The sequence below is a fragment of the Mustela nivalis genome (genome assembly GCF_964662115.1).
Source record: "Mustela nivalis genome assembly, chromosome: 13".
Taxonomy (NCBI): domain Eukaryota; kingdom Metazoa; phylum Chordata; class Mammalia; order Carnivora; family Mustelidae; genus Mustela; species Mustela nivalis.
The window spans coordinates 23,342,806-23,370,484 of NC_139032.1; the positions used below are offsets into that span (position 1 = coordinate 23,342,806).

General features: G+C 41.5%; 1 long non-coding RNA gene and 2 pseudogenes across 3 annotated transcripts in view; 2 read left to right on the top strand and 1 right to left on the bottom strand.

Moving 5' to 3' along the window:
- Positions 1-27,679, top strand: part of LOC309846291 (spermatogenesis-associated protein 31D1-like) — a 911,407-nt pseudogene that overhangs the window by 44,955 nt on the left and 838,773 nt on the right. The gene's annotated exons all lie outside the window — the stretch shown is intronic.
- Positions 974-25,716, top strand: LOC309846401. The gene is made up of 4 exons (XR_014301916.1): positions 974-1,158; positions 2,262-2,483; positions 23,647-23,758; positions 24,265-25,716. It is a non-coding gene; the product is annotated as an uncharacterized lncRNA (long non-coding RNA).
- Positions 4,232-7,217, bottom strand: LOC309847190 (spermatogenesis-associated protein 31D1-like; annotated as a pseudogene). The gene has a single exon. The product of its transcript is annotated as a spermatogenesis-associated protein 31D1-like (transcript).

A 27,679-nucleotide genomic window follows, 5' to 3' on the forward strand; every position in this document is an offset into this window, starting at 1 on the left:
AGACTGTTCAGATGGCAGAAGTGTTCCTGGTGATAAGTTCTAGGATATGGCCATAACTAAACTGAAATGAAAGTAAAGGGCTCAAAGATGAGAAGGGGTGAACAGTGAGAGACCAGATTATTGGATATTCTATCTACATGGATGCTGGGGATTCTTCTTATCCCTAAGTTTCCTCAGAATCAGCGTTTCCTGCAACTCCAAGCTTTACTCATGGCATAACTCTGGATAAGAAAGCAGAAATGGGGCAGAGAAAGAGGTCTGGAGTAGACATCTGTTTTATTTTTGATACCAAGCATTCATTCACCTTCTGGAAACAGTCCCAAACCTTTATTGACCTCTAGGGAACTAACCCTATTCTCAGTCTCAGTCTATGGGCAGGTGGAGTTGTCTTTCCCTAACACTCCTATTTTAAGAATGCATCTATAACTCTGGCTTGGCCAAAACATGATTTTATTCTTTTGACAACAGTGATTGGTGAAGGGTGGGCAAAACTGAGCCAAAAGTGGAGCCAATAAGGCACAATGAGATTTTCTGCAGGGACTACTGAGAGAGACAACTGCTTTTAGCTACACTTAAAACTTGGAAGATACACTTAAAGCTTCAAAATTGTCTGACAGTAAATCCGTCCAGAATGCCAAGAAATGGATAGAAAGTGAATCTTGAAGGCATCAATTGAGCCCCATTATGAACCCTCATACCTTACTTAGTCCAACCTTGTTCCCAGACCTTTTCAGGTACCTAAGTCAACAGATTCTTTCTTTCTTTCTTTCTTTCTTTCTTTCTTTCTTTCTTTCTTTCTTTCTTTCTTTCTTTTTTTTTTTTTTGTCAGTTAAGTTGTAATTCCTGTCATTTACATCCAAATACTTTCTCACAGTATAAGGGGGCTATCTATCCCTGGCTACCTCTTTCATGCTAGTCCACTAAATATATATTACATTCTCTGTCCTTCAGGTTGCCCTTCTATGAGAGGGGATTAAGAAATCTGCATTGAGATTGCAGCCCAAGATGGCAGAGGAGTAAGAGACCCTACTTTTGTCTGGTTGCAGGAAATCAGCTAGATAGCTATCAAATCATTCTAAACACCTGTGAAATCAAGGGGCGATTGATGAAAAGAACACCTGCAACTCTACAAACAGAAAAGTGACCATGTTCTTCCAGGTAGGAGGTGGAAAGGAGAAAATCCGAGGTGATATATGGGAAGATAATCCATGGGAGGAGGAACCCGCCGTCACCAGGCTACAGGCAAGTGATAGAGTAGCAGAGCACAAAATCAGAACTTTCAGAAGTCAGCTCCAGTGAGGGACTTCCCTGGCTAAAAGACTCCGAGGTGCCAAAGCAGGCAGAATCATAGCTGGGGCAGTGTGTCTCAGGATTCCCGGGATCACAGAAAGAACAGGGGTGCCTGAGTGTGACAGAGTTCCCAGGCATCAGAGCCTTCAAGACATAGGTATGTGGAAAATATCCAAAAATGCGAGTATGTGCTCTAAGATCTCTAGTACTGCCTTTTCCAATAGTTGAGTGACCCATTCTCTCTGATGTTCAAGCTATGAGAATTAAATTTGAGATGATGGATGTGCTATATTAAATATATTAACAAGAATAGAAATTAAACCTTGCAACCTGTAGGGTTCCCTTCCTCTATAACATTGGCTAAGTCTACAGAAGCTGAAGGTTACTTCTACACAACTATGGTCTGGGAGCTAAGGCAAAAGAGAGAGACTGTGGTAGAGCTGGATGAGCCATATTACACCAGCTTCCCTCCCCATCCCCCAGTTTGAATACTGGTAAGTCAGGTGGTTCTCAGGGTTTATTTTACTTAACCATTTAGGATAAACCCAAACTACTTTACCTCCATATATCACCTTTCCTTCCTTCCTTTGGATGCTGCAGTCTCTTTGATGGTTACTTACCAGGTGCCACTTCATTTAGCCATTAAACAGTTTTGACCTTAATGACTTGGATATGAATGAGGACAAAAATCCACATGGCACCTTTGGCCACTTTTGCTTCAGCAAACTGAGTAGGGTATCCAAGAAGAAACCCATGCATTAGGAAGTCTTCTGAGAAGATTCTAATAATCCCCACTTCTGGTGTTCACACTCTTGTGTAATTACACCTCCCCTTAAGCATAGGCTGGATTTAGTGATTTGCCTCTGAGTGATAGAATAAAGGAAAGGTGATAGGATGTCATTTCCATTACTAGTTTCCAAAAGATTGTAACTTCTCTCTTGTTTGCAAACTCTCTCCTTGCTTTGATGAAGTAAGCTGCCATGCTGGAGAAGCCTACTTGATAAGGAACCAGCCAGCTCCAGCCAAGAGCCAGCAAGGTACTGAGGATCTCATTCCAACTGACTTTGAGGAACTGCATCCTGCCAGCAACTATGTGAATGAGTATGGGAGTTGGTCCTTCCCCAGTCAAACCTCCAGATGAGAATGTAGCCTCAGCTGACATCTTAAATGCAGCCTTGAAGCAGAGAATCCAGGTAGGCCTCACCCAAATTTCTGACCCACTGAAGCCATGAGGCAATAAGTTTGTATTTTTTAACCCACTAAATTTTGGAATATCCATTACACAACAAGATAATTAATGTACCCCCTCAGTTAATGTAACCTTGGGGTGAAATGTTGTGTTGAAATGGTATCATTTGGCCTGAGTAGCCTCCAGGAGGTGAGGCCTAGATGACATAGTATCCTACTGGACAAATAGTTTGGGAGCATATGAAAGACAGTTTTAATCAAGTTCTAGACTTTAAGGGTTTTCTCACTATTTGTAAAGGCCTGAAGGTTTTCAGAGTAAGCATGTTATACTTTTTATGAAAAAAAAAGTAAATATTTTATTTAAGGATTTTTATTTATTTTTTTGACAGAGATCACAAGTAGGCAGAGAGGCAGGCAGAGAGAGAGAGGCAGAAGTAGGCTCCCTGCTGAGAAGAGAGCCTGATGTGGGGCTTGATCCCAGAACTCTGAGATCATGAACTGAGCCAAAGGCAGAGGCTTAACCTGCTGAGCCACCCAGGCACCCCCAAAAATGTAAATGTTTTAAATACAGGACATCAGAGCAGAACCAAATAAAGGACCCCAGGATAAAAGTGAGAAGGCCCCTGTCAGGCTTTGTACAAGGAGCTGGTGCACTTGTAGAAGCCAAAAGCGTTAACTATGAAGAGTTGAACACACTGCTTCCTTTACCTAAGCACAAGCCCCAGCCCCAGTCCCAGTGCAGCACACAGAGAATACCACTCTCTATTAGAAGAAATATTTATTGAGGAGGATTAATATTCTTGGTTGTGCTGAGGGTTGTTCTCATCAGAGGATATACTGTCATGAAAATTGTGAAGCTTCCTCAGTAAGGACTGAATGATTTCTTTAGAGCAATTTTCCTCCCTGGAAGTTCTGGAGAAGCATTTTCTGCCTGAGGAAAAGAGTCAAATCGCTTAACATAGTACTTTCGTCAGGGTCACCCCTGGTGGCCCAAAGGACCTGGCATACTTGATGCACACAGGTGGGGCTTGGATGAGGCACAAACTCCCCAGAGGGCAGAGAAGAAGGGGATTGACCCCAGCTTAATAGCTGATCCTTGAAGGCTTCAGCTTTCCGGGGATGTCTGATCCTGTCTCTGTTATAGCAGACACTTGTAAGATGGTTCTGGTTAGCACAGGCAGCTTCTTGGCTGCAGGACTTGATACTTGCCAGTTTCTTTTGTTGTGGGTCAGAGAAAGCCCAGTAGTTAGGGGGGAGGTCTCTTGTCAGACCTGTATTTCCTCCTGCTGCTGGCTTAACTATGAGGCCTCAGATCAATACATACATGCCAGCTGCTCTTCTAGGACATTCCCAATGGTAGTGAGCTTGTGAGCTTCAGGAGGCCGATCACTCCCAAAAGTAGCCACACTTTCAATTGGGTCTTGGTGCTACAGTAAAATGGACATGAACTTGGCTTTTTGCAGGGGACATTCTTTATGCCCTGAGATTCTTTTTTTCTTGGAATTGATCCACTGAGAAAATTGCCTCATCTTTTTTCTGAAGTAACTTTCAAGGGGAAACTGTTCATTCTGTGACAGAGTTGGGGAAGCACTCTCTCATTTTCCGTCCTGTGCATGGTGGCTCTCCTCTCTGCCTACAGATGTCCCTACACCTGAGTTGCCACTTTTGCATTTTTTTGCTCTGGAATCCTGAGGTCTTACTTTCATTGCACTTTTACTTTGTGAGAAAATCGTAGGCTGGCCCTTACAGAAGGTCAGCTTTGAGTCCCAGGATTCCTCCTGCTGCCCGTGCTAATTCTGCTGTCCTTCAGTTGGACATGCAGCACCTGGGATGCTTCCAGGTCCCCGCTGCACACACTATGTGACTGAGTCAGTGAAGCCTTGGAAGTCAAGCTATCTGAAGGAAGAGGCATGTCAGGGGGACATCCTTGAGCCTGGTTATGCTCCTCACTCTCCAGTTTAAACTTTAACTCACTCAGGATATGTCTTGTCAGGTCTGATTGTTTAGAATCTTGGGGAACCAAAACTTTTGGTAAGGGGTGTTCCATGGTCAGGGCAGTTTCTACCTTACTCATGTTGACATTTATCCATTTGGACCTTCCCAACTCACTACTTGTCAAGGTGTCCCAAGATTGGGATTGAAGGGTACACAGCTCCTTGATGCTGAATATATCCCTGGACAGGTTGGACATGGAAAAATGTTCTAAATTATTCTCCACCATCACTTTGCCCTGTTCCATTTCTACTCTTTTACTGGAACTCACATTCTCATGCATTGACTCATGTCCAGCCCCAGCTTGCCTTGTGGGTACCTCTGGGCCACATGTGTTGTCTGGTGCAGTCTCACTGGGTCGCACTTGAGCTCTGATGCTGTGTGTAAGGGACTGAAAAGTCTGGCTGCCCGACTCAGCTATCTGGATACACTCTTCAGTCTTATGGTCAGTGTCAGAGTGTGATGCCTTCAGGCCCCTCTTTCCTTCACTGCTCGCAGATGACATAGTGGGGAGAGGATGATCTGCAGTGGGGACTGACTTTGTTGTTCGCACGCTGTTTCCCAAAAAAGGTTTAGAGCTTCCCTCAAGGGGTTTAAAAAAAGTCTGCTTTGGAATCCACCCCAGAAATATGCATGGCTGAGAAGTGAAAGTCAAATTGGGGGAGAGGCCATGTTTTGGCTTCTCTCAACATCTAGAATTTTATGGATTCAAGAACCCTGAGTGGTAGACCCCACCTCAGACTCATGTGAAATCTTATAATATGGGTCTCTAGCACCTGTCAGGATCAAGAAAAGAATGCTCTAGAGTGGTGCTCTGGCAGTAAACCCTACCACCATTGTCTTTTTAGAATCTCTGTTTTCCGGAGCATTCTAGGAACTCCAAGAGAAAGGCAATATATTGTCATCAGCCAGCCATGAATAACACACACCTATAGGAATCCTACCTGTGATCTACCAAAACTTCTTGCCTATATGTAAACTAAGAATACTTTTCATTTGATTCTGTTCTGTGTCCTTCCTTGAGGTATTTATTAATTCATTCTCTGAGTGATTCCTTGAATGATACACACAGTTACTCATCTCCAAGGCAGCCCTCACACTGTTCACTAGATATCATTCTGGGACCCTTTGTAGGCTATCTTCTGAACTCTTCTCTAGGATATACCTAAGATTCCTCCTCATATCCTTCCTCAGCTGAAACTTTGTTTGGACACTCTCATGGAATCTTCCGGGGGGGACTCAATTCAGTCTTTGCTAGATCCCGGTTACTATGGCCCTGACAGAGAATTATGAGTGAACATGTCTGCCTTTTTGCTGAGAGAGTTCTGATGATTTACGCTGAGGCTCCATCACTGCTAGAGAATCTAGATTTCTGCAGTCATGGAGGCATCAGTGTGGGATTACCTTCCTTGGGCTTTGTAACTCCAATGTCTCCTGCGGTTCACAGATGATATGAAAATGGCCAGGAAAGATTGAGACTGGTACATAGGCATGGGATGGCCAGCAAACCAATGGAAGGTTGGGAGCTCAAGGACAAATGGTTTCTTCAGGTTTCTGGAACACAGGGACTAAAGCCCACAATATTTCTTGTTGCTTCTGCAACACGTGCCATCCCAGGTGTTGATTTTCAGTCAAGATAGGAGATTCTGATTCATTCTTGGATGTATTGAAAGAAAATCTACTGTCCCTAATCAGGGATGAAGAAGGTGGTATGATCTGGAGGCAGGATTGAAAATGGGAGTAGGTGTTCACCTGAGTGAAAGGCAGGGGCTGGTATGGGCACAGGGTTTGAGGCAAGGATTGGGGGTGTTCAATGGGGAGAGGAAATGGTTGGGAATGAGGAAGTGGTAGAGATGCTTGTATTTTGATGGCAGAGGTATTATGAATTCCATTAAATAAGACAAAGTGAGACTCTAGTGGGGAAGTACTACTAGAAAACAGGAGAGTGGCTACTAAGGACTCACTGTGCAAAGAAGGAAGACCCCAGAAGAGCTGGCTATTTTTCTGATGCAAAGTTTTCTGCCAAAGCCTTGACATAGAGGAGATGTTGATAAATAGGGGGCTTCTCTGGTTTGCCTTCAATATTCCAGCCAGTTTTGGGGGCTGTGTTGACCTGTACATCAAACAGATGCAACAAATTCCCTAAAGTTACCCACTGGTACTCTGACCACATTTGTTTGGAAAATGGCCCCTCCTCTTTTACTTTCTCTAAAATTTGGAAATCCATTCTCTTCTTCATTTAACTGTCTAAGAGAGCCTGAAAGTTAAGGTGAGGGAAAGAAATTCCACTGGCCTCCTTGTGCTTAGTAGCAGAATCTCTCCAGAGATCAGTTTCTGGTTGATGGAGGTAAACTTGCTCATCCTGAAAATCAGAGTGTGATAATGTAGGGAGGAAAGGAACATATTTTTGGCATGGGCCTGTCAGGATAATTCTGAACCTGATGGGTCTGAGCAGACACTACCTCTGATTGTGGGGACATAAGTAGACAACCCACCAGGGTTATCTGGAGATGACTTCTCAGGAACAGGTTTCAATGAGATGGAAATTGACTTAGATTGAATCACATTTAAAGGGCAGTCTGGCAGTGGTGAAACAGAGTTGGTAGTGCATGATGACAAGCAAATGAATCAGTGGGATTCCCTGTCCGAGACAAATTCGGTAAGAGGTTGATACCCTGTGAAATGGTGGGGTCAAGAACAGAGATGTTATTCAGAGGTAAAGTGCCCTCTGGTTGTCTGATCTTCATATGGTAGGAAAGATGTCAAAGGAAGGGGTAGATGTATGGAATAGTTCCCTGGGAATAAGGAATCCTAGGTTCTTGGCTCTAGTGACAGGGAGTGCTCAGGGGTGAGAGTCAGAAAAAGTCAGCTTAAGGGGTCATTAGGTTAGGTGAGAAGATGGAGGGGATTGGGGGAAAGACTCAGACAAAGAGGCTGGTATTAGGTCTCCTGGAGCAACTGTAGAGAAGTCAGGATGAAGTGAATGATGAGTGAGCCACAGGAGCTATAAAACCAAGGGGATCAGAGAAGGAGTAGCATCTTCCAGGGTCTCTGGACATAATAGTTGATGAAAGTGGATGGTATCATGATGCCAGCCTAAGGGGCTGTGCGAGACAGGAGGTAAAAAAATGTAACCAGGACCAGAACAAACATATGTGACCCTGGCTGGTGTGGCAAAGTTTGCCCCCCACCCACCAACACCCCCAAGACTTTCAAATTCTAACTCTGAGAATTTTCCATCCCATGTCAATTCCAGGCTTCCCTGAAGCCCTAGAAAACACATAGACTCTGCTTAAAAGAGGGGTACAGGAAAGAAGGTAATGTTTACTCACCTTTACACAAGAGCAAGCACCTTTCTTGTCTTGCCTACTTCTGACAAGTTCTCTACCCTGGGAAACCAGGAGAATAATGAAAAAGAAGCAGGAGATCCTATAAGAGGCAGAATAGAGTGTCCTTTAAAGATATCCTTGGTGGATTGGACTTGGAGAGCTCCAAGAATTAGGATACATGGTCAAATGATCAACGATAATAATAACACTTACATTATTTGATCATTCAAGATGAATTTTTGTATATAATATCTATCCCATGTAAAATACTAAAAATCACCTTATGTGGAACATAGGTCAATGGTTACCTCAAAGAAGTTGAGTACCCATGATGTCACAGGTCTTTCAGAAGTTCTGACTCTATCATGTATAGCCAGAGAACAAGCCATCCAAAGTTCTGACTCTAAATGTCTCACATGGCCTCCTATTGCACAGCACCCATTGCCCAGATCCATCAGTCATGACTGAGCCTGGTCATGGTCAGAGTAGGGAATCTGAGAAGGGTTTTGCACTCTGACAGTGTTTCCATGAGCCTCTCCTCTGAGGCCTCTGTTTTCTGAGAGGTAATGTATCTAGCAGTTGGTGTCCTCAGAGATCATGGGCCTGAGCCCTCATAGAAAGGAAAGGAAGGGCCAGCTCAGGTGGAATACGCAGAACCTTACATTTCAGAGTCCCACCTTTCCTCCTCTTGGCTCTTCCCTGATGCTAGAACAAAAAGAAAAGAATGAGGGGTGGGGACTCATCTCTCACTCTTCTCTCAGAAATGGAGACATTCTTTATCCAAGAATACCAGGACTTTAATTTATAGAACTTTGTGTTGCTTGCTTTTCTCAACTTTTAAGGTGATAAAATATTTTTAATATTTACTTTGAAAAACAAAGGAGGATTTTATCTGGGAGGTCCTCACTTGATATTCTCAGTCAGAGTTCTTTGTTCAACCAAGACATAGAATCTGAAGCCTGAGAGTCACATCAGTGCTCCATTAGATAGACCCTGTATTCTAGGATATAGCTCAGACCCCAGTCTCTTCTCAGAGGCTCAGCACTCTTCTGATCAGCCCAACGTGAAGGCAGGCTTGATTGGGTGATGCTTGACATGGAGTGTGACTCATGATCAAGACCTGGGAAAACTTGTTTTCTTACACAGACCTCATACTCTCCAAATAGCCCAATCCAGAACTGCAGAATTCCTGTTATTGGGCTTTTACCCAAGACCTACCACCATACCCAAATAGACTATGAATTATAAGTAGAAACGCTAGCACTTCCTCAATCCTTCACCCTGTCAGATCGCTTTTCCTAGAGGAGCTAATGTCTATACTTTCCTTAGACTTCCCATTTTAGGTGTTTCTCTGACCCTACCAAGCTCATTTAGAAATATGAGAAGAGGAATAAGAAAATAAAGAGTCATTCTCTGAAGGGCAACTTCTGGCTCCAGATCTAACATTTTAAAAGCCTGGGAGTCATCATTTCAGTCTGTGAAAGCAGCAAAATGCTGAACGGACTAAAAATTAATGACATTTCTTGGAACCACAGTGGCAAACCACTACCTCAAATCTTCTGAGAGTGTCAGTGCAGAAAAGCATACCTAAGATTCACTTACGTGAAACAGAAGGCACTGGAGGCTCAACAGTGCTCTCCTGGTACAAAACTCAAACAGACACTTTGACAAATTGCTGGAGGATGCATATGGGCTAGCTTGAGAGTGAGAAACTCCTGGGGTCACAATCTAATGGGGGCCTCCCATTTATTTATGGGTTATATTACCAGGAACCCCACCTGGTTCTCATAGTAAAGAGCTACCAAAAAAAAAAAAAAAAAAAAAAAAAAAAAAAAAAGCACTTGTTTCTGACAGGGGAGTCTAGTGTCAGACAGAAAGGAGAAAGGTAACCCATTTTGAAAACATTGTGAAATATTCCCAGAGTGTGTTCCATAACAGAAGCCTACTCAGCAGGGAAAAGCCTACCAGAGCTTTATGCCCCATGGGAGAAGGTAAATTACCCAACTACAGCAGCCACCTCTAGCTTTCCTCTCTCATCTATAGAGTGGAAGAAAACAAATCAAAAATCTCTGAAATACTAGTGAACATCACAATCCAGGAACATAAGGCCATTAAAAGACAAATGATTAATCATCTACCCTCCCCTGACACCTTACTACAGTATTGACAGCTCTGGTGTAGGAACAGGATCATAGCTAAAAAAAGAGCTGGAATGTATAGGTTTTATTTAGGGAGATTTAGGGTAACCCAAAGACACTAGGGGAGACAAAAACAAGGACGGTAGAGGAAACTACAACTTCTGATATGTGTAGCTACAGTAAATATTAAAGACAGGCCAACACCTAACCAGATTAACATAAGACTTCACATTAAAGGTCTCTTTATTTCAGTTCCCATTACCCAATACATCATGCTTGGCTTTCAAAGAAAAATTACAGGGCATGCTAAAAGGCAGGGAAAAGCAAACTGATAAGACAAAAAAGCATCAGATGTACATTCAAATATGACACATTTCAGAATTCTCATTACACAGAAGCTAAAATAACCATGATTATTATGGTAAGGGCTCTACTTGAAAACATAGACAATATAAGAAATTAGATGATGCATGTAAACTGAGAGAGGGAAATTCTATGAAAGAATCAAAAGGAAATGTTGGAAAACAGAGCAGTATGACAAATGAAGACTGCCTTTGATTAACTCCTCTGTAGGTTGCATAAAGTCAAGGAAAGAATATGTGAGTCTTTAGAAATGCCAGTAAAAACTTTCCAAACTGAAATACAAAGAGGAAAATAATTTTCTTAATGCTAAAATCTAGAATATCCAAGAACTGTATTTCAAACTATATAACAGATATGTAATTAGAATACCAGAAGAAAGAAAGAAAGAAAGAAAGAATAGAAAAAAATAACATAATAATGGCCAAGGAGTTTCCGAAATTAATAACAGGTTAGCAATACATTGTAGAAGTTCAGAGTATGCCAAGCAGGGAAATATTTAAAAAGTCTATACCTGGACATATCATATTCAAACTGTATGAAAACAAAAGATAAAACTTTGAAATAATCCAGAGGTAAATAAAAACCCTACCTCTAGAGGGAGAAAACATGAGAATTATGACCTATCCTCATAAACTGTGAAAGTAAGAGATTGGAGTGAAATGTTTAGTGTTGAAAAAAGAGCCACCAATCCAAAATTTTGTATCTAATGTATTATCCTGCAAAAGTAAAAGAAATAAAAACTTAGACAAATAAAAAAAGGGAGTTCATCAGCAACAGATCTGCCCTTCATAAATGTTAAAAGAAGTTCTTTGGTGAGAAGGAAAATAACTCAGATCTACATAAAGGAAAGGAAGAGAAGGAATGAATGAGGATCAAATAAAACTTTCATTCATCTTATTCTCAATTTACCTAATAATAAAAATGATAGTGTGTTGGGTGATTATAGTATATGGATAAGTGAAATGAATGGCATCAGTAGTACAAGGGACAGGAGGAATTGGACACTCCTGCACTATCTATGAAGTGGATATGAAAGTGGACTTAGAGTAGTTGTAAATATATAATACAAACTCTAGGGCAACCACTAAAATTTTTTAAACAGAGAATAATTGATTGACTAACAAAAGTGAGAAAATAGAATTATATATAATACTTTTTTTTAAAGATTTTATTTATTTATTAAATAAATAAATAAATAATTTTAAAAGATTTTATTTATTTATTTATTTGACAGACAGTAGGCAGAGAGGCAGGCAGAGAGAGAGGGGAGGAAGCAGGCTCCCTGCGGAGCAGAGAACCCGATGCGGAGCTTGATCCCAGGACCCTGGGATCATGACCTGAGCCTAAGGCAGAGGCTTTAACCCACTGAGCCACCCAGGCGCCCTATATAATACTTTTTTAAAACCATAAAAGGCAGAAAAAGAGGTGATGAATAGGTATAATGAATAGCAAACAGTACGGACAAGGTAGAGATATTAATCCTACTATATTTAATAATCACTTGGGGGCACCTAGGTGTTTCAGTAGGTTAAGTGGCTGCCTTCTGCACATGTCATGATTCAAAGGTCCTGGGATTGAGCCCTGCATGGGGCTCCCTGTTCAGTGGAGAGCTTGCTTCTCGCTCTCTGTCTGCTGCTCTGCCTACTTGTACTCCCTCTCTCTGTCAAATAAATAAATAAAATCTTAAAAAATAAATAAAATCACTAAATGGAAGTAATCTAAATTCACCAATTAAAAGAGGAGACTGTCAGAGCACATTAAAAAAAAGACCTAATTATGTCTATAAAATACTCAAAGTATAATGATACAGACAGAATAAAAACAAAAAGACAGAGAAAAATGTACCATGCTAACACTAACGAAAAGAAAATAGGAGTAATTCTATTATTTTGGACAAAACAAACTTCACAACATGGAAAATTATCAGAAGTAAAGAAGAGCATTACGTAACACCAAAGATGTCAATTCTCCAAGAAGACAGAACACTACTTAACAGGTACACATGTAAGAACATAGTGTCTAAATATGTGAGGCAAAAACTGGTATAATTGCAAGAAAAAATGGATGAATCCACTGTTATTGTTGGAGATTTCAACAGTCCTAATCAGAAATGGGCAGATTCGGCAGGCAGAAAACCAGTAAAGATATAGTCACCCCAAACAAACATCATCAATCAACTTGCTCTAATTGACATCTGTAGAATACCTCATCCAACCACAGAATACACATACTTCTCAAGCTCACATGGAACATTCGCTAATATGGACTATATTCAGGGCCATAAAACACACCTTAACAAATATAAAATAGAAATCACACAAAGTATGTTTTCAGACCATAGTAGACCTAAATTAGAAATCAACTACAGAAAGATAACTGGAAATCCCAACATGTTTAGATTAGATTAAATGACACACTACTCATACACAGGCCAAGAAAGGAGACTCAAAAGAAAAAATATATTTTAAACTAGATGAAAATTAAAATACAACTGAAGGGGCACTTAGGTGTTTCAATCGGTTAAGCATTTGGCTTTTGGTCTCGGCCCAGGTCTTGATCTCAGGGTCATGAGTTCAAGCCCTGTCTTGGGCTCTACACTGAGCATAGAGACTCAAAAAATACAATACAATACAATACAATACAATACAATACAATACAATACAATACAATACAATACAATACAATACTTAAAATTTGTAAGATTCAGCAAAAGCATCATTTGGAGTTGTTATGAATTCATCTATTTGAAAAGAAAGATTTAGTATTTCTGAGAGACTTTACTTACCTGATTGACATCTCTGTTTCTGAAGTACTGGTAAACACGGTTTCCTCTTTTGGTAGCACAGCACCAGAAGAAGGAGCCCCAACTGACCCAGCAAGGCAAGACTGAGCAAGTGTAATTGGAGTTCAGCCATGGTGCAGTAAGTCTTCTCAGATGAAGATGATTCACACCATTGCAAATGCACTGCTGCCTCAGGCAGCTGGGCATGGAGAATCCATGTGCTAGAATAGAGTTCCAGGCCCACAACACAGGGCATTAGAACAGACACCAAAGTTTCCTGAGTGCTGGGGAGGGGACAGCACAGGATAGAGAAACTCACATGCAACCCTTCCCCCACTACCCAGCCCAGCAGATGTGTCCATCCTTCCTGGTATGTTAGATGCCTCCAGCCTACCTTCCTGCTCCACCTGGTCACGTATCATATATTGATCTTAGTGAAATGTTCTCGGTCCCCTGTTGCCCTGATATTACCTGAGACCCTTCTCTCTACTTGGTGATCTCACTCTGGACCTCAATTCGTTTCTGAAGGATTGCTCTACCGTGGGAATTCATCCTCAAGATATTCTCTGCCTTCAGCTGAGCTCTCCCTCATACATCTTTCCCTGTATGAAGCCAGAAATAGACTCAGAAGCAGCCCCACCCCCATAGCTCTTCAAAAGTATCCAAAAGTAATGAATACCAAAAAGTATTCAAAAGTTCACTAAAAAGCACAGGAAAGCAGAATAGCCTGTACCAAGGAACAGAAAGCATGACAAAGAAGGAGACAAGGACATGACATACCCATGGAACTGAGGCAAACAACTTAAAAGCTTTTAGTAATTCTTTCATTTCCCCAAATCCCTCTTAGGCTATTCATGCCCTACAGGTTCTCTCCCACACCTATAGTGTCTCTCCCTGCTGCTCCCTCTTCCCTCTCTGTCAAGTCCCCCTTCTCCCCCCAACATTTTTAAAGATTCCTTTATTTTACAGAGCAAGGGTAATGCATCACAGCAGACCAAGCTCACCTTGATTTAGGAAAGTGGGCTCCTCTAGCTTAATGTCTAATGAGCACAACTGTAACTACACCTAGCAATACCTTTTGGTTTTTGAAGGACACCTATGTTTATTTCTTCCATGAAAACTGTTTTCCCACATAGCTTCTACCTTTTCACCAAAATACCTTATTGTCATCTCTACCAATGTTAAATAATAATGTCATTTTTGTTGATGGTTATATGTATTTATTTCTTCTTCCCATGCTACCTAGTCATATAATAATTGGAACCCTTATGGCTTCATTATTTAGATTATAAACTGTTGAAATTAAGCCCTGTATCATTTCCTTACTTGACTTGCTTACATTCCCTCGCTGATGAATCAGTCTTGGCCCTAGACACCCAATCCTTTCCCTCCCATATGAGGAGGGTTTGCCAGTAAAGACAGCCTTCTTTTTCTCTCTTAACCTGTTCACAGCTTCACCAATGTCTCTCCCAAAAGAAAGTAGACTTCTAACCCGCCCAATTTCACATACCCTACCTTGACTGCAGGACATATGTCTGTTAAGAAAAATCCCTCCACATATCTTTGAATTTCTGGAATTGTTTTTAAATAGGCCTCTAGGACTCACAATTATAAAAATGTCCTTTAAAGTCTGAGCAAGATAAGCTCCATCCAAAAAAATTTTCAGGTGAGAAGGGGTTATAAATATGGCCCATTGAATTGATTTTTCAAACTTGGCCTTGTTCTTAAAGAGGCTAAGAAACTGATCCCAATTAAAGTAAACTAAAGATACACAGCAACTGGATGTAGTATGTGATTCCAGTCTAAATCCTGTAAGGAGGTTTACACATACACACATACACACGCGTGCATGCACAGAAAAGACATTACTTGAAAAATTGATAAAAATGGATTTGAGTGGGAATATAGTTAAAAGTTTTACATCAATGTGAAATTTACCAAAAAAGATAACTGTGCTATCAGAGAATATTCTTTTTCATAAGAAATAAACTATGAAATATTCCGGGAGAAAGTGTGTGATGCATAAAATGTACTCTCAAATATTTAAGAATGTATGCATAATTTTCATATGCATATATATGTTTTCCTATATATAGAGAAGGGGAAGGAGAAAAGGAGAGACAGATTGTAAACCAGTCAAAATCTTAATAGGTAAATCTGGATAAAGGGTATATGGCTTTACCATCTATGGCTTTACCATCTATGCAACTTTTCCACAACTTTATTTTCAAATACATTCTAAAAATGAATTTAACCCAACCTTTGAGATTTCTGTCTTTGATTTGAGAAGCTACAGCCTCCACCATACCCCAACACCAGTTGTGTGCAATGCCAACTGTAAAACAGTTGTCTCAAGTTCTGTCCAATACAAGAAACGTGTGATCTTATCTGCACATTTGAAACATGGTAACATTTCAACAAGGTTTTACAAAATTGGCAAAGACCACCCACACTAAAAAAAAAAAGGCTTTTAAAAAATTAATTTATTAATTTTTAGAAAAACAGTATTCATTATTTTTTCACCACACCCAGTGCTCCATGCAATCTGTGCCCTCTATAATACCCACCACTGGTACCCCAACCTCCCACCCCCCCACCACTTCAAACCCCTCAGATTGTTTTTCAGAGTCTGTAGTCTCTCATGATTCACCTCCTCTTCCAATTTACCCCAACTCCCTTCTCCTCTCTAACACCCCTTGTCCTCCATGCTATTTGTTATGCTCCACAAATAAGTGAAACCATATGATAATTGACTCTCTCTGCTTGACTTATTTCACTCAGCATAATCTCTTCCAGTCCTGTCCATGTTGCTACAAAAGTTGGGTATTCATCCTTTCTGATGGAGGCATAATACTCCATAGTGTATATGGACCACATCTTCCTTATCCATTTGTCTGTTGAAGGGCATCTTGGTTCTTTCCGTAGTTTGGCGACCGTGGCCATTGCTGCTATAAACATTGGGGTACAGATGGCCTTTCTTTTCACGACATCTGTATCTTTGGGGTAAATAACCAAAAGTGCAATTGCAGGGTCATAGAGAAGTTCTATTTTTAATTTCTTGAGTAATCTCCACACTGTTCTCCAAAGAGGCTGCACCAGCTTGCATTCCCACCAACAGTGGAAGAGGGTTCCCCTTTCTCCACATCCCCTCCAACACATGTTGTTTCCTATTTTGTTGATTTTGGCCATTCTAACTGGTGTAAGGTGATATCTCAATGTGGTTTTAATTTGAATCTCCCTGAGGGCTAGTGATGATGAACATTTTTTCCTGTGTCTGATAGCCATTTGTATGTCTTGATTGGAGAAGTGTCTGTTCATATCTTCTGCCCATTTTTTGATATGTTTGCCTGTTTTGTGTGTGTTGAGTTTGAGAAGTTCATTATAGATCCTGGATATCAACCTTTTGTCTGTACTGTCATTTGCAAATATCTTCTCCCATCCCGTGGGTTGCCTCTTTGTTTTTTTGACTGTTTCCTTTGCTGTGAAGAAGCTTTTGATTTTGATGAAGTCCCAAAAGTTTATTTTCGCTTTTGTTTCCTTTGCCTTTGGAGACATATCTTGAAAGAAGTTGCTGTGGCTGTTATCGAAGAGATTACTGCCTATATTCTGCTCTAGGATTCTGATGGATTCCTGTCTCACGTTGAGGTCTTTTATCCATTTTGAGTTTATCTTTGTGTATGGTGTAAGAGAATAGTTGAGTTTTATTCTTCTGCATATAGCTGTCCAGTTTTCCCAGCACCATTTATTGAGGAGACTGTCTTTTTTCCACTGTATATTTTTTCCTGTTTTGTCAAAGATTATTTGACCATAGAATTGAGGGTCCATATCTGGGTTCTCTACTCTGTTCCACTGGTCTATGTGTCTCTTATTATGCCAGTAGCATGCTGTCATGGTGATCACAGCTTTGTAATAAAGCTTGAAATCAGGTAACGTGATGCCCCCAGCTTTATTTTTGTTTTTCAACATTTCCTTAATGATTTGGGGTCTCTTCTGATTCCATACAAATTTCTGGATTATTTGCTCCAGCTCTTTGAAGAATACCAGTGGAATTTTGATCGGAATGGCATTAAAAGTATAGATTGCTCTAGGCAGTATAGACATTTTAACAATGTTTATTCTTTCGATCCAAGAGCATGGAATGGTCTTCCATCTTTTTGTGTCTTCTTCAATTTCTTTCATGAGTGTTCTGTAGTTCCTCAAGTACAGATCCTTTACCTCTTTGGTTAGGTTTATTCCCAGGTATCTTATGGTTCTTGGTGCTATAGTAAATGGAATCGATTCTCTAATTTTCCTTTCTGTATTTTCATTGTTAGTGTATAAGAAAGCCACTGATTTCTGCACATTGACTTTGTATCCTGCCACGTTGCTGAATTGCTGTATGAGTTCTAGTAGTTTGGGGGTGGACTCTTTTGGCTTTCAATATAAAGAATCATGTCATCTGCAAAGAGAGAGAGTTTGACTTCTTCATTATCAATTTGGATACCTTTTATTTCTCTTTGTTGTCTGATTGCTGTTGCTAGGACTTCTAATACTATGTTGAACAAGAGTGGTGAAAGTGGGCATCCTTGTCTTATTCCTGATCTCAACGGGAAGGCTGCAAGCTTTTTCCCATTGAGGATGATATTTGCTGTGGGTCTTTCATAGATAGATTTCATGAGGTTCAGGAATGTTCCCTCTATCCCTATACTTTGAAGCATTTTAACGGGGAACAGATGCTGGATTTTGTCAGATGCTTTTTCTGCATCAATTGAGAGGACCATGTGGTTCTTTTCTCTTCTCTTACTGATTTGTTCTATCACATTGATTGATTTGCTAATGTCGAACCATCCTTTTAACCCAGGGATGAATCCCACCTCGTCATGGTGGATAATCTTTTTTAATGTAATGTTGGATCCTGTTTGTTAGGATCTTGTTGAAAATCTTAGCATCCATATTCATCAGTGATATTGGTCTGAAATTCTCCTTTTTGGTGTGATCTTTGCCTGGTTTGGGGATCAGGGTAATGCTGGCTTCATGAAAAGTGTCTGGAAGTTTTCCTTCTGCTTCAATTTTTTGAAACATCTTCAGGAGAATAGGTGTTATTTCTCTTTGAAAGTTTGGTAGAATTCCCCAGGGAATCCTTCAGGTCCTGGGCTCTTGTTTTTTGGAAGGTTTTTGATCACTGCTTCAATCTCGTTACTAGATATTGGTCTATTCAGGTTGTCGATTTCTTCCTGGTTCAATTTTGGTAGTTTATAGTTTTCTAGGAATTCATCCATTTCATCTAGGTTGCTAAGCTTATTGGCATATAACTGTTGATAATAACACCTGATGACTGTTTCTACTTCCTTGGTGTTAGTTGTGATCTCTCCCTTTTCATTCATAATTTTATGAATTGGGGCTTTGTCTCTTTTCTTTTGGATTACTGTGGCCAATTGTTTATTGATCGTATTGATTCTTTCAAAAAACCAGCTTCTAGTTTCATTGATACGTTCTACTGTATCTCTGGTTTCTACCTCATTGATCTCAGCTCTAATCTTGATGATTTCCCTTCTTATTTGTGGAGTTGGTTTGATTTGTTGTTGATTCTCCAGTTCTTTAAGGTGTAGAGACAGCTGGTGTATTCTGGATTTTTCAATTTTTTTGAGGGAGGCTTGGATGGCTATGTATTTCCCCCTTAGGACTGACTTTGCTATATCCCATAGGATTTGGACCGAAGTGTCTTCATTCTCATTGGTTTCCATGAATTGTTTTCAGTTCTTCTTTGATCTCCTCATCGATCCAAGCATTCTTAAGCAAGGTGGCCTTTAGCTTCCAGGTGTTTGAGTTCCTTCTGAACTTTTACTTGTGATTGAGCTCCACTTTCAAAGAATATGCAGGGACTAATCTCAGTCTTTTGGTATCGGTTGAGTCCTGATTTGTGACCCAGTATGTGGTCTATTCTGGAGAAGGTTCCATGTGCACTTGAGAAGAGTGATTATTCTGTTGTTTTAGGGTGGAATGTTCTGTATATATCTATGAGGTCCATCTGGTCCAATGTGTCATTCAATGCTCTTGCTTCTTTATTGATTTTCTGCTTCGATGATATGTCTGTTTCTGAGAGAGGCATGTTAAGATCTCCTACGATTAGTGTATTCATATCAATATGACTCTTTATCTTGATTAACAGTTTTCATATGTAATTGGCTGCTCCCATATTGGGGGCATAGATATTTACACTCGTTAGATCATCTTGGTGGATAGGCCCTTTAAGAATTATGTAGTGTCCTTCTGTATCCCTGACTACAGTCTTTAGTTTAAAATCTAATTTATCTGATATGAGAATCGCTATCCCTGCCTTCTTTTGAGGCCAGTTGGCATGAAATATGCGTCTCCATCCCTTCACTTTCAGTCTGGGTGTATCTTTAGGTTCCTAATGGGTCTCTTGTAGACAACATATGGATGGGTCCTGTCATTTTATCCAATCTGCAACCCTGTGCCATTTTATGGGCGCATTTAGGCCATTCAAATTGAGAGTGATTATTGATAGATATGTTTTTATTGACATTGAGTTACCTTCGAAGACTTTATTTCTGTAGACTGTCTCTATATTTCTGTTCAATACTATTCTTAGGATTTTTCCTCTTTTATAGAACCCCCTTTAATATTTCCTGCAGTGTACACTTGGTGGTTGCATAGTCTTTTAAGCCTTGCCCGTCTTGGAAACTCTTTATCTCTCCATCTATTTTGAATGTCAGTCTTGCTGGATAAAGTATTCTTGGCTGCATGTTCTTCTCATTTAGTGCCCTGAATATATCTTGTCAGCCTTTTCTGGCTTGCCAGGTCTTTGTGGACAGGTCTGACGTTATTCTGATGGGCTTCCCTCTGTAAGTAAGGAGCCTCTTTTCCCTGGCAGTTTTCAAGAGATTATACCTACATTTATAATTCCTCAATTTGACTATCAGGTGTCGTGACGTTTTTTTGGAATGTAGAATCTTGGGTGGAGACCGTTCAGCCTCTAGTACATGAACGCTGGTTCCGTTCGCGAGATTGGGAAAATTTTCATGAAGGACTTGTTCCACTATATCTTTTAGACTTCTTTCTTTCTCCTCCTCTTCAGGGATTCCAATAATCCTGACGTTGGAACACTTCATGGCATCATTTATTTCCCTGATTCTGTTTTCGTGGTTTCTAAGCTGTTTGTCCCAGGCTTCCTTCTGATCCTTTCTCCCTGTTTGTCCTCCAGATTACTAATTCTTTTGAAATTATATGCAATATAAAACAAAAAACAAAGAACAAAAATTCAACATCAACATTGCTTACTAACATGGGACACCTAATTTCCTTTCTCTCCAGTGCCACCAGGTTGCTCTTCTTCTGGATTTTGCAGTGTGAATTGATTTGCCAGCTCTTTGTTTGCTCTGCTAGTCAGTTACCAGTCCTCCACCGGATTTCCATCTTCCAAAAATGTGTTGACATCCTTTGGCCTTTATGCTCCCCTTCTTGTCATCTTTAACCACTTTTAAATCTTTTCTTTTAACAGCTTTATTGAAATACAGTTCACATACCATAAAATTTACCCTTTTAACATGTATAATTCCTTGATTTTCAGTATATACTTTACCAGTCAATTTTAAAACGTTGTAATGACTTAAGAGAAACAAATCTGCAACCTTTGCTATTATTCTCCTCTCCTCTCCTCCCTCTAGCTCTAAGTTGAACTACTTTCTGCTTCTAGATTTCCCTATTCTGGATATTTCATATGAATAGAATCATATGTGGTCCTTAGTTACTGGCTTCTTTCATTTAACATGTTTTCAAGGTTCATCCTTGTTTTGACATGGATTGGTCTTTTTTATTCCAAAAAAATATTATATTATGGGGATATGTTACCCATTTCTCAGTTGAAAGATGTTTGAATTGTTTCCATCTTTTGACCTTTTAATAAGATAGCTGCAAATATTTGTTTACAAGTTTTTGTATAGACATATGTTTTCATTTCTGGGGAGCATATACCAAGAAGTGGAGCTGCTGGGTCCTATGTTAACCCTATGTCTAACATTTTGAGCAACTGCCACACTGTTTTCCAAAATAGCTGTACCATTTTTCATTCTCACCAACATTGTGTGGGAGTTCTAATTTCTCCACATTCCCACTAACATTTGTATTCTTTTTGATTTTAGCCATCCTTGTGGGTATGAAATTTTGGCAAATATTGATTTTGATCTGTATTTTTCTTTTTTTTTTTTTTTAAAGATTTTATTTATTTATTTGACAGAGAGAAATCACAAGTAGATGGAGAGGCAGGAAGAGAGAGAGAGAGGGAAGCAGGCTCTCTGCTGAGCAGAGAGCCCGATGCGGGACTCGATCCCAGGACTCCGAGATCATGACCTGAGCCGAAGGCAGCAGCTTAACCCACTGAGCCACCCAGGCGCCCTGATCTGTATTTTTCTGATGGTCAATGATATTGAGCAGTTTTCATCTAATCTTTTACTTTTAATGCCATTTTGGAAAGAGGGGAGTGTTTGATCTTCTCCATTATAGGTGAAACACAGTAGTTTATTTGAAAAGTAACAGGACAAATTTTTCTTCTAAATATTTGAAAACCCATAGTGTCAAGTCTTTAACAACATATACAGTGTTCTTCTATACTTTTTGCATATTACAGTTACTGAGAGATTAAGGGAAAGTGAAATTGTGCCCTGAATTTGCTCCATAGGATTACTTCTTGTGTGGAGTTCAGGAATTCATTCAAATGGCTCCTTAGGGTTGAGTATAAGGCAGAGCAGAACTGATTGCCAAAGCCTCTAAAGCCCAGTGCCTTTTCAACACCAATGCTGCATACACCTGTTGTGAATACGTGCATAGCACAGGTAATAAATACCAAAGAAATGTGAGAGCGTCAATGTGGACACATAGCGTATGTCTCAGAGATGGATGGCAAGGTGTTTTAAAAGGGGGTTTTGCACTTAAATCACAATGTATCAAACCCACCCAATGATAACAGAGCAAGTTCGGTAATGGATATGTGGGAAGTTATATTGTTCTATGTGCTCTTAGACATGTTTAAACATTTCTGTAGTAAAAATCATAAAAAAAAAAAAAAAAAGATGTTGGGTGCCTCATAAGGACAGAGAGGAGTCAGAAGGAGACCGGACAAGGGTAGATCAGTCCATTAGGACTAGAACTTAGCTCTCTCTCAATAAAGACATTTCAGAAAATATATTTCCTTTAAGATTGGGAAGGAAACCTCTTTTCATATAACAAGAAGGAAGAGGAAAATGAAGAATGGGGAAATTTTTTTGGAAGGGTTTTGTTTTGTTTTGTTTTGTGAGGATCTCCATCACTGCTTTCTTGCTCCTCTGTGAGCTGTGGTCCAGCACATCTGCTGGGCAAGCGAAGATGGCCTAAGTTTGAGGGAAGTAAAGAAAATGTGAACTAGATCTGAGGGCCACCTGGGTGACTCAGTCAGTTAAGAATCTGCCTTCGGTTCGGGTGATGACGCTGGTGTCCTGGGATTGAATCCTGCTCCTTGCTTGGCAGAAAGCCTGCTTCTTCCTCTACCTCTGCCAGTCGCCCTGATTATGCTCCTGCTCTCTTTCAGATGAAATTAAAAATAAAATAAAATTATATATGAGAACACTGAAGAGAGAATGTACTATGGAAAGAGTGACCTAACCCCATTTATTTTGTTCAAGTAAGTCAGTCTTGGATAAGTATTCGTGGAATGAATGAATGATTTCCAGGTAGTGCTGGGGCTGGATTTTAGTTGGCATCAGTTTTGACATGGGAGATTTAATCCAACAGTAATCAGTTACATACAGAAAGGCATTTCTAAAAGAGGCAGAGATACAAGATTTTGCCAGACAGGAAGGACTGAAGGGGATTAGATAGGGTCATCCACTTGTACTAGAGCCTGTTTTGTTTCTTTTTAATCAAAGGATGGCTGATACAATATCACATTAGTGTCAGGCATACAAATCTATGCTGTGTTATGCTCACCACAACTGCAGCTACCACACATAACCAGATAACATTGCTACAGTACTATGGACTCTATTTCCTATGCTGGACTGGTGTTTTTTACATGCTGATTACCCGACAAGCCATCAGTGAGGAAAGGAAGAACAAGGCCTTGCTGGATAGGCAAGAAGTGGAAAGTGGATGATGTGGAGTAGAAAAATTAATGGGGAATATAAGCTGGAAGGACAGGGGCATGAGGCAGAGGGACAGAATGTCAGACTATAGTATTCCTGATGACAGAAGTATTCCTGGTAATAAGTTCTGCAGGGTGGGGGGAAGTACACTGGATTGGCCATAATGGACTCTAAACTGAGATTATGTAGGAACAGGCAGGCTGAGTTTCTGGCTGATCTGTCCGCGTAGATGTTAGAGCCTCCTTTACCCTCCCCCCTCACCTCTTCAGGTTCCCTGCCCAGGGCCCCATTCCACCTATTGTCCCCCTCAGGGCCTCCACAGCGTCAAGTCTGCATGCTTTCAGTGACCCCAACATTCAAATAGTGTAGGGTCAATGATAACCTGGACAAGAAGCTACAAATGGGGTAGTGAGAGAAGTCATGACATTTTTTGTTTTGTTTTGTTTTAGCCCTGAGCAGTCCTGAGACTGTCCAGAAGACTACCTCAAGCGTTCTCTAGCACACTCACCGCATTCTGAGTCCTAATCTGAAGTGGAGTTGCCTTCCCTCAAGAGCCCCATTGTAAGTGTGGGAATGTGTGCCATCTTGGAAAAAAAAAAAAAGGCATTCCATGGTGTTCCATGGTAAGCCCCCAAACATCTATATCCTCATACACAGTCTAGAACTCACCTCTGGTTCATAAGTTGCACGGGATGAGCTACCATGGCTCCACTAAAGCCATGAATATTAAAGGTGGCAGACCTCCATCCTAGCCATAGTAAATGCTGTATCTTATATATTGTCATCGAATTTGGATGGAAGACAGGCACCAAGATCACATTCCCCCAAAGGGGATGCCATGCCTGACAGCCTGCAGGTATTGCTTGCATACTCAAGGAACAGAGCCATTCCTTTTTGGTTTAAGTCATCAGTATGCAGTGCCAGGTTCCAGTCTGCTTCAAAGTGGTGGTGCCTGGATCAGACTGAGGAAGGAGGGGAGCGGGACAGGGTCCTGAGAGGGGGATTATTAGACATAAACTTCTGTTTTACCAGCAAGGTTTCTCTTTCACCTTTTCATTTCTTCAAAGGTTCTTATCCTGGAAGGTGGTATCTGCCTTGTCAACATTCCTACCACTAACAGCTAAGTGATGCTTTTGTTCTGCAAGAAACACCTTCAGTCCAGCAGCCTGAAGAAACACCCAGGGAAGGGAAGCACTTCTGGTGGAAATCTCAGTGTCAACTTTGACATGACTCACAAGACAGATACTTCAGCATCATCTAGGGTATTCTTTGACGCTATCCCAACCAGCCCAAGATCAACCCAAACAACACCCTGCACCCCAAAAAATGCTCCGATTCAGAGTACATCCACCTGTGGGATCCCCTGATCACTGACTTCTAAATAATGATTAAGCTACTGTAACACAATAACAGTGAAGAAACAGCAGTGGCTTAATCATTATTTTCTGAAAACTATACCTGTCTTTGATCTTCCTTGGATACAGAAGACTTGCTGTAAAGGGTGTAAAACACAATAAGGGGAGAGGTGTGAGCTACTATATATTTTCAGTAAGGATAAGCCATAGGACAGGAAAGGAGCCCATCTCTTCACACTGCATAAGAGAGGGAATGGGCTTTTGAGGGTCTTGGACAGCACATGATACATACATATGTCCTAGGAGGTCCAGGAAATTGGTCATCCTTTAGAAGCCGCAGGAAGAAATCAGTAACAGCGTAACTGATTTACCCAAACCCCAGGCTCCTAACAGAGTAGACAGAAGGGAAATTATTTTATTAGAGAAATATTTATTCCTCAAAAGGGATTATTTTAAGGTAGAAAGTGCCACAAAACACAGTGGAGTTCTTCACTTATGGGCTCCTAAGTTCTTTATCAGAATCCAACCTCATTACATTATCTGAAGAGTGAACTGGGACACTCAAATATTATCCTCTGGACCATTCTCTGGGATGCATCCCTGATCCTTCTTCAGTCATCATTTTCTTCTCCAGATTTTTGTCCTTCTCCAAATCATTATTATCCTTCTCCAGGTCATCTTGGTAATTTGCCAGGTCACTGTACTCTAGCTGAGGCATTTCCGGATCCTCCACATACACACGTCTAGAGAAACTCAATTTGACGTAACTCTTTAAAATTACAGTTCCCTGAGCGTCCATGATGGCCCCCAGACTCAAATAGCTGTAGAAGAGTACTCGGACCAATCACCACTGCGAGAGACCCATAGATCCTGTAGGGAAGAACCCACCAGTGTTGGATGGACCTCTTTTGAAGGAGCCTCTCTAGTTTGTTTGTTTGTTTCCACGATTCTTGTCACTGAGAGGAGACTGTGCATGACGGATAGAGATAAAAGCACGACCTGGGAGGGGCAGATTACAACTTGGGCCTTAGTGGCACAGGATTTGGGAAAATGGTTATGAGCAGAAGGACGGTAATCCTCTTGGGATCTTTGAAAAACAGTGGGTAAACCCAAAATTGTTCCTGCCCCTAGTGCAACATGTTTCATTCCAAATGTTATATATCAGTTGACATAACGCTCAGATGCATTCTGAGGTCTGTAAAAAAAACACTCAACAGGTCTTAATGTCAGGTAAAGGACCAGATGGCAGGATTGGGAGTGCGTATTGAAGGTGGGCCTGGGGCTGGTGATGAGGGAGGGGTTGGGATTGGATTTGAGCCAGGAGTTGTGGCGGGTTCTCAGGCAAGGATGGAGGAAGTGGAAGGGGAACTACTGGGCATTCCTGCTCTGTGGAGGCACTTGGGATTTGTTCTGAGGCATCGGCAAGCAGGATAGAAGGACTCACTATGCGTAGTTTGGGAGACCACAGAAGAGCTGGACCGGGGTGTGCTTTAATGGTCCTCCTCCAAGGTTGCAGGATATGGGTGCTGCTGCTGCATGGGCAGCTCCTTTGATTGGTCTTTGCTGTTGAAGAAAGGAAGGGAGGATGCCAAACCATGCTCATCAGCAACTCTTTGCTTTGGAAAAGCACGCTTTATTTCCTTCCACTTGAGGAAGTCACACCTGTTTTGGACTTGTTTCTCTCCATGTGCCAGGGCATCGGGGCTGAGAAGGGAGAGGGTAACAGGCTCTACAAGGTTGGCTGCAGGGTCTCCCCTGGAAGAAGCCTCGGAAGAATGGAGGGCCCTAAACTCATGATGGAAATCACGTGGAGCCAGGGTTGAAGGGAAGAAGTCTTTGGCACGAGTTTGCCACCAAGGGAGGTCTAAAATTGACAAGCTGGAGGGGTCAATGCCTGTGATTGTTGGGACATAAGTACACCACCCACAGAAGCTCTCTGGGGCTGAGCTTTCTGGAACAGGCGTCCTTGAGATGGAAATCGGTTTAGATGGAGTCTGAGTCAAACTGCAGTCTGGCCGTGGTGAAGCAGACCGGGTTGGGGGTGCGTGATGACGAGCAAAGGCCTCAGTAGGATTCACCGTCTGGGACAGCTGCGTTAAGGGGCTGACTTCGTGGGAAAGGGTCGGGTCCCGAGAGAAGATGCTATTTAGAGACACTATTGGTTTGGACAGACGGCAGAACCGAGTTACCCAAAACCCATGCTCCCAAGACAGTACACAGAACAGACAACACGTAATTAGAGAAATATTGACTCCTGACAAGGGATTATTTCGGGGTAGGATGTGCCCCCCAAATCCGTCTCACTGGAAATGCTGGAGACGTTTCCTGTGGAAAGAGTAGGGAACACATTTCTGCACCGAGTGCCTTTGGGAGTCGTGAGGGTGGCCCGAGGCCAAGGGGCAGCCTGATGCCCGCAGGTGTCCTTTGGGTGGGGCGCAGGCTCCCTGTGGGGCATGGAGAGGGGATACCTCTGACGCGGTAGCTGGTCCTGAAATGCCACAGCTTTCTGGGGCTGTGTGTCCTTGTTTCTGAGCTGTCTGTTACTTGCAGTAAGGCCTTGGCCAGCAAAGACGGCTTCTTGCTGGCAGGACCTGGTACTGGTCTCCTTATGGGCGGGACGCCTGTAGGTGACCGGATACCCCGGGACCGGCTGCGCCTGTGCCTGCACTTGTGCTTTCTGCTCAGTTTTCCCCAACTTGGTGGAGGACCGAATGGGCTGCTGAGGGTAGGTGCTGCCTATTGCATGCCAACGCCCCATTTCTCCTCTTGGAACTTCCCAACGGCGGTCATGATTTTCTGAGCTTTGGGCGTCCTGGAAAAGGCAGCTCTGCCTTTAAGTAGGCCTCTGCTTTCCCCCGATGCTAGGGGACTATGCCTCTCCTGGGAGTTTTCTCACCTTTTGCATTGTAACCCAGCATCAAAGTTCTTCACTTTTTATTTTTATTTTTATTTATTTATTAAATTACTTTTCCTGAATGGCTTTCAGGAGGCAGCAGACCCTTCTGTGAATGGCTTTCAGGAGGCAGATAAACCTTCTGGGATAAGATCTGGGAAGGCTCTTGTCCCCAGTTACCCTCGGTACCGCGCCTTGAGGAGGGAACCTCTTCTTCAACGCCTTTCCCTACTG